Source organism: Lygodium microphyllum, chromosome 18 (genome assembly GCF_053477565.2).
Source record: "Lygodium microphyllum isolate KBCC chromosome 18, Lygodium_microphyllum_v1.1.10, whole genome shotgun sequence".
NCBI lineage: Eukaryota > Viridiplantae > Streptophyta > Polypodiopsida > Schizaeales > Lygodiaceae > Lygodium > Lygodium microphyllum.
In genome coordinates, this window is record NC_141152.1 from 75,466,870 (window position 1) to 75,479,975 (window position 13,106).

The following is a 13,106-nucleotide window of genomic DNA, read 5'->3' on the forward strand; positions in this document are numbered from 1 at the left end:
TTGAAATTAATTTTAAACAAATCACCGAGTACCATATAACTACTGAAGTCAATGTGATCAATGTCAATGAGAATCACATGAAATCTAGTGTCAAGACCATTTAAAATAGCATGTAAGAGCAATAGTTGCAACCATTCTATGAAATGGTTGGTAAAATAAAAGCTGAGTTTAGAATAATGTTGAGCTCAAATTCAAGCCAATGAGACAGTAATACACAACTAGTTGAGAATAATGTTGAACTCACATAGCTCTGTATATACATATACATGTATTGCTTGATATTATCCATGACATACGTATCGATGATGCATCGCCTGTCTATATGTATTGTGTCCGCGCAGCAGTAGAAGCTGCCCCTATGCAATGCATCGATTTACGACACACAGACACTCACATACCTCTGTATATACATGTATTGATTGATATTATCCATGACATACGTATCGATGATGCATCGCCTGCCTATATGTGTTGTGTCCGCGCGGCAGCAGAAGCTGAAGCTCCCACGTTCCCATCTTCTTACTTGCACACCCACTTCTCTTACACATAACACAAAAACCCAATTTCGGATTGCTGTCCCTGAAACGCACCATCACCATGGGCGCATGTGGACACGACGAAGATGAAGATCCCAGCCCCGGATCGTTCCAGCCCATCCCCCTCCTCACCCCTTACCAGATGGGCCCTTTCCACCTCTCCCACAGGTACAATTAACAGTACCTGCACTCACACATCTCATACATCATGAAAATTCTATGTGCTTATCACAACACGCCTCGAGTTTGTGCAGTTGGGTTCATGCTTCTGTACAGCCAGGTTTTGATTTTGACAAACTGGAGCTAATCCTGGGAACTCATCCATTCAAAGATTTGAGAAACGGGTGCAGTATTACTGCTATGAGGCACTTGCAAGTCTTGTTCCCCTGCGCTTCTAGTTTATACTCGTGGGATCATGCATGGCTTCAGAGTCATCTTTATGGTATTCCCGTCACGCCTGCACTATTCTCAAGAGGACCTGATCTAGTAATCTGCAGATTTTGAACTGCAAGACATTACTTGGCATTGAACATTGAAACCATGAACTTGCGAGATACCCTCAGGTTCACAGGACAATGAGCTGTTAAACCAAAATGTTGATCCACATGAATAGCTTTTGGTCCATCTATTTAGTACACATCCCATGTTCATGCCAAAATGCATGTTAAAAGATGCAAGGTTAAACCACAAAGGAAATTAATTGCTGCAATTTCATTGCGCGTCATATTTTTTAAATGTAAGTTTGTTCTTCAATTCACCGGGATTGTGGCAAATTGTGTTGACACCTATCCTCATGCACCTGGAGTCTGGACAGATGAGCAAGTTGAGGCATGGAAGCCCATTGTCCAAGCAGTGCATGACAAAGGGGGCATTTTCTTTCTTCAAATCTGGCATGTTGGGAGGGTGTCCAGTATAGGTATATCATGTAACTCCCTGTCGAAGTCATTTGAATATGTATTTCACACATAGGGTATTGACTTGCTTCCTTCACCTTCGGGTCCTGGGGCAAGTTGCCTTATCAGCTCATAAGACAGACAACTGCTGATAGCAAATACTTCTTTTGACATTTTTATATGCATAGTTGATGAATATTTTGAGACATGACTGTAATGTCAGGTTTAATTGTCAGTGTAAAGTTTTTAGTAGATGAAGTTGTGCCCTTACTCACATACTTGTGTTTGCTCCCACTCCCCTTTTAATGGCCTTGCTGGTCTCTGATTCAGTTCTTGTTGATGGTCTGGATTTAGAAGAATGACATGGTGAGATGGAGATTCAAAGTTGAGAGTGATGTGCACTTAGTTGGAGCAATATAGACTTCATGGGACGGAGTTAGCTTAGGCTTTTGGAGCTTCTGTGTTTATGTAGATGAAGGCTCTGTTATATGATATTCAACAGTGTAAATGATTTTGGCAAACAAAAGGCCAGCCCAGCTGTGAAACTTAATCTTTGCTTCTTTCCAGTAGTGGTGTTGCTTTAGGGATCCTTGTTGGTTATTTGGTTGATTGAAGCCCATAGGATAGGGTTTGTTGCACAAGCTGGTCATCACCCTCTACCATTCATGATGTCTAGTCTATGTCTTTTTGTCTACACGTTTTAGCAATCAGGTCCATTGACCATGATACTTTGTTTGCAGGTTACCAGCCTGATGGTCAGTCCCCAATTTCATCGGCAAATAAGAAGGGGAATGGGCAAGGTCTTCATCAATCAGGCAAAGGATTTGCAGAGTACTCTCAATCATGTGCATTGAGAACAGATGGGATTCCACAAATGACTGTCAATGATTTCCGTCGTGCAGCTAGGAATGCCATGTCTGCAGGTGTGCCAAGCACAACTTCATGTTTCTGCAGATGCAGAAAATTTAGAAATCAGTAGCCATGAGAAATATGAAGCGTACTATGCAATTGCAATTAGTGTTAATGCAGAGGATCATGTGATTTGAATATTTGGTCTAAATGCAGTGGCAATATTTGGCAGCAACAGTTCTATGCCTTCTGCCAGTCTTTAAAACTGTGCATTTCTCCTCTTTCCTTCCATGACAGGTTTTGATGGTGTTGAGATCCATGGTGCCCATAGCTATCTACTTGACCAGTTTATGAAACACTGTCAATGATCGAACAGATCAGTATGGTGGCTCTTTCGAGAACCGTTGCAGATTCCCATTAGAAGTGGTAGAAGCCATTGCAAAAAAAATCGGTCCTGAGAAGGTAGGGATCCGGCTATCCCCTTTTACATCTTATGCAGATGCTGAAGTTTCAGATCCAGAGGAGCTAGCATTGTACGTGGCCGATGCTTTGAACAAGTACAATATCCTGTATGCTCATTACATAGAACCCAGGATCAAGACAAGTGGTGTGGAAACTGAGACCCATCACACTCTGCTACCTGCAAGAAAAGCTTTTAAAGGAACCTTTTTAGTGGCTGGTGGCTACAACCGTGAAAATGGTAATGAAGTTATTCGATCAGGAGGGGCAGACTTGGTGGTCTTTCAAGGACGCTGGTTCTTGACAAACCCTGATTCACCTAAAAGATTTGAGCTCAATGCTCCTCTCAACCAATTACATGTGAGAGAGACTTTTCTATACACAAGACCCAATAATTGTAGGATATACAGATTACCCATTCCTGGAAGACTTGCAGGCAAAATCCAAGGCTCTTGATTAATTGACTGCCTTTAATTAATCATAACTGTTACCTTATACCATACACTCTCTATACCTCCATTGACCAAACATTGATTACAATTCACAGCATTGGAAGCCCATGCAAAAATACTGTCTTCAACATTGACTACAATACACATACCAAATACTAGATCTAGTTTTATCAGCCATCGAGGGTCCCCCTTACTAACATTGCAATGTCGCACCAATCTCTTATGGATTCTTTTCCCTATTGTGTAGTCTAATGATCATCTGGCTTGTATACTTGATATCTAGTCTAGTAGGGTTTAGCCAGCCATCATTGAAGGGTTTATTCTTAATGAAATGGCAGTACTGCACTTAACCTTGAACTTAAGTAAAAGGTAATGAATCGGGCCTAGGTGAAACTGAGATTATAGAACTAGGTGCTAAGAATGATCATGTCATTTTACACGGTTAGCTAAGCACTAATTGTGCCGCTTGCCATTCTGTTGTTGGTCTAATCCAAAGAATAGGAAAGGCAAAGAACACTAAACCAGATAATAAAGCAAATCTAACGGTTTCTCTTTTGATTTAGCGTCTCCTTCTTGAATGCTAGTTGTAACTTGTCGATGCCGTTTAATCATAGGACCCTACAGCCCACACCACCTCATATTTAGGGCTTCCGTGAAGGAGGAGTTGCTTGCCTGCAGATCCTCCATGCGTGGTGCAGACTTACGAGGAGTTGCGGCGGAAGAGATCATCTATTCTAGGTATTGGATACCTATTCTTGATAGTGACCTTGTTGAGATTGCGGTAATCAATGCACATTCAAAAGGAGCCATCTTTCTTCTTCACAAGAAGGACTGGAGAAGCAAAAGGTGATTGGCTTGCCTTAATGAGACCCATTTCCAAAAGCTCTTTGACTTGGCGTTCTACCTCTTCTCTTTCCACTTTGGAGAGGCGATATGGTGGTTTGTTGATGGGCTTTGTATTGGGCAGCAAGTCAATGGGATGATCCACTTCTCTTTTGGGAGGAAGAGAGGTAGGTGGCTGAAAAATATCATCATATTCTTTCAGCAATTTACAAAGACATGAGTCCATGTTGTTGGTAGGAGAAGAGGGCTGATCCTCTTCGATCTTGGAAAGAAGAATGGTGAACATGTAGGATTCATGGCTCCAACTTCGGAAGAAAGAGTAGGTTCCAAACCAAATATGTATTTATTCAACTTGGCACTATCGGAGACCCCATGAACATACATCGAAAGGTTCAAAAACTGATTTGAGTACTCTCTAACCGAGAGACCACGTTGCTCAAGTGCATACCACTTCTTCTCTAACCGCTCTTTTTCAATAGGGGAAACAAAGACTTCAATCATAGCATTTTTCAATGCATCCCAAGACAATAAGTCATGTCCCGTCCTCGCCATATATCTCCACCAAGTGTGAGCATAGCCTTCTAGATGAAGGGCTGCAAATTTTACTTTGGCATTCTCGGGCCTTGGGTAAAGGGAAAAATACATCTCTAACTTGTCAAACCACTCCTCCAACTCCGTGGGTGAAGGGTTCTCTCCCTTGAAGTTTGAGATAACTATTTTCTCCTTGTACTCTCTCTCGTATTGAGGAGGTTGTCCATTATGGTGCTGCTTCCCACTATGGTGTTGTGGCCCAAAAGAATTGCCAAAAGATCCTTGCCTAGGATATTCATTATTTCCTTGCCCATGTGCATAAGGAGTTTGCTGTCCATAATGTATACCATGACTTTGTGGCTGGAAATAACGTCCTTGAGGTTGAAAATATGTGTTGCTCACATTGGGAGGTTGTCCATGGTACCCTTGAGGTTGTCCATGTATAGGTGAGTTGAAAGGTGGTTGTTGCCCATTATTTTGCTGATTCCAACCATGATTTGACATGGGACTTGGCCTATTGGGCTGCACTTGAGTAGAGAAATTATGTTGTGGCTGTCCATAAGCATTTGGGGCTGAATTCACATGTCCATGTGGCTGCCCATAAGAGTTTGGGGCTGAATTAACATGCCCTTGCTCATAGCCACCAACATTTGCTTGAGGGTAAAATTGCTTGTAGAAAGAGTTGCACCCATGGATGTCTTCATCATGCTTTGAGTTTGTTTGCACTCTCTCTTGAGGATCTTGCCCATGTGGCTGAAAGTGACCCTTTTGTTGATGGAATTGTGGCTGAAGTGAAGTAGGTTGAACTAAATCCTTAGCTTTAGATGACTCTCCAACTTCAAATTGACCTACCACCTTAGGAGTAGGTGGTTTAGGTGGTTCTTCAGCCATATGAGGATGTGGGACATTAAGACCAGCTGTAGGCAACATTTTCTCACTAAGAAGTGCTACAAGCTTGTCAATACCCAACCTCATACCCTCGAAGCCTGATTTCATATCCTTTATGTCATTTGACAATTGTTGAAAACTGTTTGAATTCATTGAGATATGAGACATCTCTATGGGTTGATTGGTAGGGGAGTGGGTGGAACTTGCATCGACCTCTTCGTTCTCATAATGCATTCGGTAAATGGCATCTTGACAAGTGTCATGTTCACCCCTTTCCTGTTGATATTCCTTCAATTCTTCATTGATAGTATCCAAAACAGGGTCTCTCTTCTTATTCCTAGCCATGGGTTGATTTCTGTCCTGAATTTCCTGCAGTAGAAAAACTTGATTATCTTCACTTCTAGAGATCCAAATTACGAGGTCTTTGTCTCTGTTCGAAGCTTGAAGAGTCCTCTATCCAACAAGCTATCAAGTGCAGAAAATGGATGAGTACAGAAATTTCTGTAAGGGATTTTCTGTTGTTGTCTGAAAATTCCTGCAAGCAGTGAATACCCTGTTCTAGTCAATTAACGACTTGTACCATCAATACCAAGCATGTACCAACTTCATAACCTTGTAGGAGAGTCTCATACATCTACCCATATCTGTCCCAAACTTTAATGCTGAACCATAGTGTCTTTACCATAGGATACATACATTTTACTGTAGCCATATGTCTTCATACATTTGCCATATATTCATGAGTACCATACATTTGCCAATATCTCAAGAACTCACTGCCCATAAACTCATGCTGTAGGCTGATTTCAAGTGCCTTTGAGATTTGTACCTGCACCTAAACTTGAAAATGCGTGGGATCCGAGACCCGAGGGGTTTGCAAAGTTCCCTCTCGAGCTGGGTTGCGCTCCCCTTCAGGGTCCTCGTCGGTAGGGGAGGGTCACCTCACTTTTGTCCTACCAACTCGCCCGGCATCAACTTTTCCTCGTGGGCATGTACATGGCAAGTGAATTCTAGCTCTAAAAATCAGTATGATATGCATGAAATAGGAATGAAATACAATTGCCTTTCATTTGCCCTTTCATGGTATGCAAGTTTGAAATTGAAAAGGCTAAAATGTAAATGAGAAATGGAGGGGTATTTACCTCAGCAGTGACTCACTGCTTACAAAGCTTTTCTCACTTACCAATTGGGTAATGATTTTTTTATGATCAAGAGGCAAAATAGGCAATCAATTTCATGTCAGGGTTAAGCAATAAAGATTGAGTAAAGAAGCTCAAGAAATTACTGATTTCAGTGAATGAAAGTAGATGGGTAATGCTCATTCATTATGGAAGAGTTTGAGACATTTAGAGATGGCCATTTCAGTAAATTGAAGAGGTTTAGTAAAGACAATGACTGACATAACCTATAGGCTTCATGTAATGCATTAGGCTATGAATGAAAGCTTCATTAATCCTCTTATTTCTCTTCAACAATTGGAAATGAGATCAGCAATTGGATAGAGAAATTAAGAGTGATTAGAGTACCTCATTTGATTGATTGGAGAAGAGCATTGTTGATGGAATGACTTTCAATCCATAATGCTTGACATAGGTGAGTTGAGCTTGATAATCCTTCTAAAACCAGTCCAAGAGATCTTCAATCTTCAAGAATAATCCCTTCCTTGATAAGCTTCAGCTTCATTAATCCCATGAAAGCTCCATGACTCCATGAATGCTCCAAATGAGGGTTGATGAAGACCGATTACCTTCTCTACTTGAAGTAGGTTGCAATAGGTAATAGAGAGGGCTTCAATGTGTCCAAGAGATCCCGAAATTTGAGAGGGAATGCCAAAATTTAATGGCATAAAAGCTTCATGCTGTCCATTGAATACCTAGACCTCCATTGGCTTCAATCTCCTTCAATGTCGGTCCAATGTTGATGGATTCTTGAGGGACAATGGTTGAGGAAGCTTCAGAGATGCTTTGCCCACAAAAGCCCCATGATTTGCTTTAAAAATTTCAGGAATCTTTGATGCTGTCCCAAACTGTTATGCATAGGGTTTGCAATCTCCATATCCATGCTCCATCAAAGTTTCAATCTTCAAGATCAATCAATGTTGGTACTAGGATGTATGTAGAAGCCTCAGGGAGTATAATAGAGCAAAAACCCTTTGATCTTGATGAAGAAATTTGAGAAATTTTAGTGCTGTCCAAAACTGTCATAAAGCTCCATACCTAGGGTTTGAGAAAGCTCCCATCTTCAAAAAGAGTGAAAGATCAAGTATAAGATGATGGATACTCCATAGTTGCACTCCATTTGATCATCCTATGAAGAGTATAATCTCCAAATGCATCACGTTTTGTTGATCACGAGGGGGGGGGGGGGCTGTAAAAACAGCGCAAACTGCTGCAATATGTCCTCTTATAGCACGTGATGAAAACGAGATGGATATGAAGCATATAGGTATTCAATAGGTGGCTCGAGACCCATACAAAATTCTTGCATAAGCCATTTGAGCAGTAGAGGTCATGGGAAGAAGATCTGAGAAGAAATGTCCATGATGAGTTCTATGATCCGATGGATGGGTTTCCTTTTGACCCGGGCGGTCATTATTTGGATGATGCATGGACTGATTTACATCCATCGCTATGTGCCATATCAAGTGATGCATGGAGTGGTTCAAGAGGGGATAATACCCTACGCCTTAAAGGTCAAATCGAGGGAAGGACCGCTCATGTACACATAGCTTCATTAATGCTAAGTCACTCAATGGGCTGAAATTGAATACGCATGAAATGCCTACATAACTCAAAATCCAAGTGGCAAATGGAAATTTTGAGAAGAGCAATCGATGTTGTCCAAATGTACCTATCACCCTTTCCCCATTGTGCACTACATCGGTGAGCCTAATTGCATTAGAAATGGGTCCCATTGATATAATACTTGGCTGCAATTGGCTTAAATCTTTGGGTAGATTTACCATGGATCTCAACAACATGGAAATGGAGTTTAAATGGTGTGGACAACAAGTAACACTACATGGAGTTGAAAAGAAAAGAATGGAGATGATCAGCCCCAAGAAGGTTAAGAAAGAGATAAATGCAAAGGCATGTATGTTCACCATTCTTCTTTCCAAGATTGAAGAGGATCAGCCCTCTTCTCCTACCAACAATATGGACCCATGTCTTTGTAAATTGCTGAAAGAATATGATGATATTTTTCAGCCACCTACCTCTCTTCCTCCCAAAAGAGAAGTGGATCATCCCATTGACTTGCTGCCCAATACAAAGCCCATCAACAAACCACCATATCGCCTCTCCAAAGTGGAAAGAGAAGAGGTAGAACGCCAAGTCAAAGAGCTTTTGGAAATGGGTCTCATTAAGGCAAGCCAATCACCTTTTGCTTCTCCAGTCCTTCTTGTGAAGAAGAAAGATGGCTCCTTTCGAATGTGCATTGATTACCGCGATCTCAACAAGGTCACTATCAAGAATAGGTATCCAATACCTAGAATAGATTATCTCTTAGATGAATTGAAGGATGCCAAGGTGTTCTCCAAAATTGACTTGAGATCGGGATATCATCAAATACGCATGAAGGAAGGGGATGAATTTAAAACAGCCTTCAGGACGGAGAGGGGTCTTTACCAGTTTATGGTTATGCCTTTTGGGTTATCAAATGCTCCAGCCACATTCCAGTCTCTCATGAATAAGATACTTCAGCCATTGCTCTTTAAAACAGTTTTGGTATTCTTTGATGACATTTTGATCTATAGCAAGAATAAAGAAGACCATTTGCAGCATGTAAAAGAAGTCTTTGACATATTGAGGATACACAAACTGTTTGCCAAGGCCACTAAATGCTCTTTTATGACAAAGGAAGTTGAGTACTTGGGTTATATAGTGGGAGAAGATGGAATCAAGGTGGATCCTAAGAAGGTTCAGTGCGTCAAAGAATGGCCTACGCCAACCAATGCCACTTCATTAAGAGGGTTCCTTGGTTTGTCATCCTTTTACCGACGGTTTATGAAGAACTATGCTCATGTTGCAGCTCTTCTTACCGATCGGCTGAAAAAGGAGGCCTTCTTCTGGGATGAGATCGCTGACAAGAGCTTTAATGAGCTGAAGCAATTGCTTGTTTCAGCACCCATACTAGTTTGCCCTGACTTCTCCAAGACTTTTACCATTTATGCAGATGCCAGTGGTAGAGGTTTGGGGGCAGTTTTGGTACAGGAGCATGGTGTCATTGCATTTGAGAGCAGAAAATTTGATCACAAAGAGAGAGAGATGCATGTTTATGAGCAGGAGATGCTTGCTATCTTACATGAATCAAGAAATGGCATCACTACCTTTATGGGACACACTTCAAAGTCAAAAGTGATCATAGGGTCTTGAGATATTTTCTCTCGCAGCCCAATCTTTCTCCCAAGCAAAAGAGATGGTTAGCCACTTTGCAATCATATGATTTTGAAATATCATACATGGCTGGCAAGGATAATGTGGTGGCTGATGCGTTATCAAGAATGTGGGCATGCAGTCTATCTACTGTGTCTACCATCTATAAGGATTGGATTGAAGACATTCAAGAGGAATATGTGCTTGATGAGCATGCTGCCCATATTTTACAGAAATTACAGCAAGGGTGTGATGCTGAATTCCCTAATTTTAAAGTGCATAATGGTCTCTTATGGTTTAAGGGTAAAGTGTACTTGATTCCCAGCAGTAAATTCAAGCTGAAGGTGCTTCAAGAGATGCATTCATTGCCAATGGCTGGTCATTTGGGCCTTTTCAAGAAGTTTGATAGAGTTCATCAAAGCTTCTATTGGAAAGGTCTATGGAAAGATGTTAAAGAGTATGTATCTCAGTGCTTGGAGTGTCAGCAAAATAAGGATTCCACTCTATTACCAGCCGGCTTATTTCAGCCTTTACCCATACCTACGGGCAAATGGACAGATATTTCCATGGATTTCATAACGGGATTGCCTACTACCAGTCATGGATGGAACAATATCTATGTGGTAGTTGATAGATTGACCAAATCAGCCCACTTTATCCCAACTAAAGTCCAAATTTCAGCAAGGCAAGTCGCCGAGCAATTTATGGAAGGTGTGTTCAAACTACATGGTATGCCTATGAGAATAGTATCAGACCGTGATTCGAAGTTTATGGGCAACTTCTGGAAAAGTCTATTCTCATCTATGGGTACTTTCCTCACTCCTAGCATGGCCTATCACCCTCAGACTGATGGGCAAACGGAGAGAGTCAATCATTGGGTGGAAGTGTACCTTAGGCATTATTGTCATGACACACAAGCTTCATGGGATCGTTGGATCCACCTTGCTGAATTTTGCTATAATAACACGCACCACATGAGCATTGGGATGTCTCCGTTTGAAGCTCTTTATGGGTATAAAGTCCAACTTCCATCAGTTTTATTCCATGAAGATATCAACCCACAAGCAAAGGAAGAGTTGGAAAGAATGGAGTTGCTCATGAGGCAATGCAAGGACGGCATAAGGAAAGCACAAGAGGTAATGAAGGTCTATGCAGATGAGAAAAGAAGACATTTAGATTTCAAGGTTGGAGATTGGGTATTTCTCAAAGTGCCCAAGACGCATTATGCTTCATTAAAGGGTGGGAACAATAAGCTTGCTCATAGGTTTTATGGGCCATACTTGATCTTGGACAAAATTGGAGAGCTTGCTTATAAACTTCAACTACCATCTTCTACTAGAATACATGATGTATTCCATGTTTCACAGCTGAAGAAGTATGTTGGGCCCGATGTACAAGTATTGGAAGAGTTACCACCATTGGATGAGGCAGGACTGACCATATATGAACCTGAAAGCATTATTGGAAAGAGAGAGAAAGTTCTCAGAAATCGTACTCTCATTGAGTATCTCATTAAGTGGAAGAATTTGCCCATTGAAGAGTCTTCTTGGCAACCATCCACTTATGTCAGTAACTTTCCTTGGTTATTACAGGATGATATATGATGCAGTATGCAGTGACTATGTAGAGACAGCTTGCTGTATGAAATTTCTGCAGACAATAAAACTGTCTTGACTTCATTAGAATTTGATTTTGATGTTATGGGGTGATGCTTGGGAGTGTATACTTCGTTTCTACACCTCATACACCTCATTTGGACCAATGTATCAAAAGTTATGGCAGTTTTAGTGAATCAGCCCTGTTTGGACAACAGCCAGTTTTCTCACAGTTTGGCATGCAAAAAGGTCTTCTTTTCATGGTCAGTGCTTTCTTATTACTTGGAAGATGAATGGGCATGATTACTATCATCCTTGACTTGGATTTAGTCCATTACTTCTTGGTTTTGAGGACAAAACCATCTTCAGGACGTGATGGTTTGTCATGAAGGAAAATACAACATTAATATTTGCACCTTGGATTTATTCCAGCCTTTGTAAATTCAGCCCTAGCCTATGTGTACATGTGTGAACAGCCCTTAAGTTTGGAAAGAGGGTTAGAATAAAAGGGACTAGAGGCCAAAGGCAAGACATCTTTTGATCATTCAATAATCTTGGCTTTTCCATTTTCTTGAAGTTAGCTTCTTCTTAGCCTATGAAGCACTCAGCCATGGCCGTCATGTATTCTTGAAACCCCAACCATTAATACATGATGAGGATGTCTTGGTGCAATAGACTTGTTAATTCTTTGTTGTTGCTTAGTTAATTTTCAATTTTAGTTAGATTTCATTCCATGGTTGATTGCTTTCTTACATTGTTTGTCATGAAGGAAAATACAACATTAATATTTGCATCTTGGATTAATTCCAGCCTTTGTAAATTCAGCCCTAGCCTATGTGTACATGTGTGAACAGCCCTTAAGTTTGGAAAGAGGGTTAGAATAAAAGGGACTTGATCTTGGACAAAATTGGAGAGCTTGCTTATAAACTTCAACTACCATCTTCTACTAGAATACATGATGTATTCCATGTTTCATAGCTGAAGAAGTATGTTGGGCCCGATGTACAAGTATTGGAAGAGTTACCACCATTGGATGAGGCAGGACTGACCATATATGAAACTGAAAGCATTATTGGAAAGAGAGAGAAAGTTCTCAGAAATCGTACTCTCATTGAGTATCTCATTAAGTGGAAGAATTTGCCCATTGAAGAGTCTTCTTGGCAACCATCCACTTATGTCAGTAACTTTCCTTGGTTATTACAGGATGATATATGATGCAGTATGTAGTGACTGTGTAGAGACAGCTTGCTGTATGAAATTTCTGCAGACAATAAAACTGTCTTGACTTCATTAGAATTTGATTTTGATGTTATGGGGTGATGCTTGGGAGTGTATACTTCGTTTCTACACCTCATACACCTCATTTGGACCAATATATCAAAAGTTATGGCAGTTTTAGTGAATCAGCCCTGTTTGGACAACAGCCAGTTTTCTCACAGTTTGGCATGCAAAAAGGTCTTCTTTTCATGGTCAGTGCTTTCTTATCACTTGGAAGATGAATGGGCATGATTACTATCATCCTTGACTTGGATTTAGTCCATTACTTCTTGGTTTTGAGGACAAAACCATCTTCAGGACGGGATGGTTTGTCATGAAGGAAAATACAACATTAATATTTGCACCTTGGATTAATTCCAGCCTTTGTAAATTCAGCCCTAGCCTATGTGTACATGTGTGAACAGCCCTT

At 40.8% G+C, this 13,106-nt stretch overlaps 1 pseudogene across 1 annotated transcript; it reads left to right on the forward strand.

Moving 5' to 3' along the window:
- Positions 1–249: 249 nt before the first annotated feature.
- Positions 250–3,421, forward strand: LOC148021034 (putative 12-oxophytodienoate reductase 11; annotated as a pseudogene). The gene is made up of 5 exons (XR_015694662.1): positions 250–704; positions 791–978; positions 1,342–1,452; positions 2,170–2,352; positions 2,576–3,421. The product of XR_015694662.1 is annotated as a putative 12-oxophytodienoate reductase 11 (transcript).
- The last annotated feature ends 9,685 nt before the right edge of the window (positions 3,422–13,106 follow it).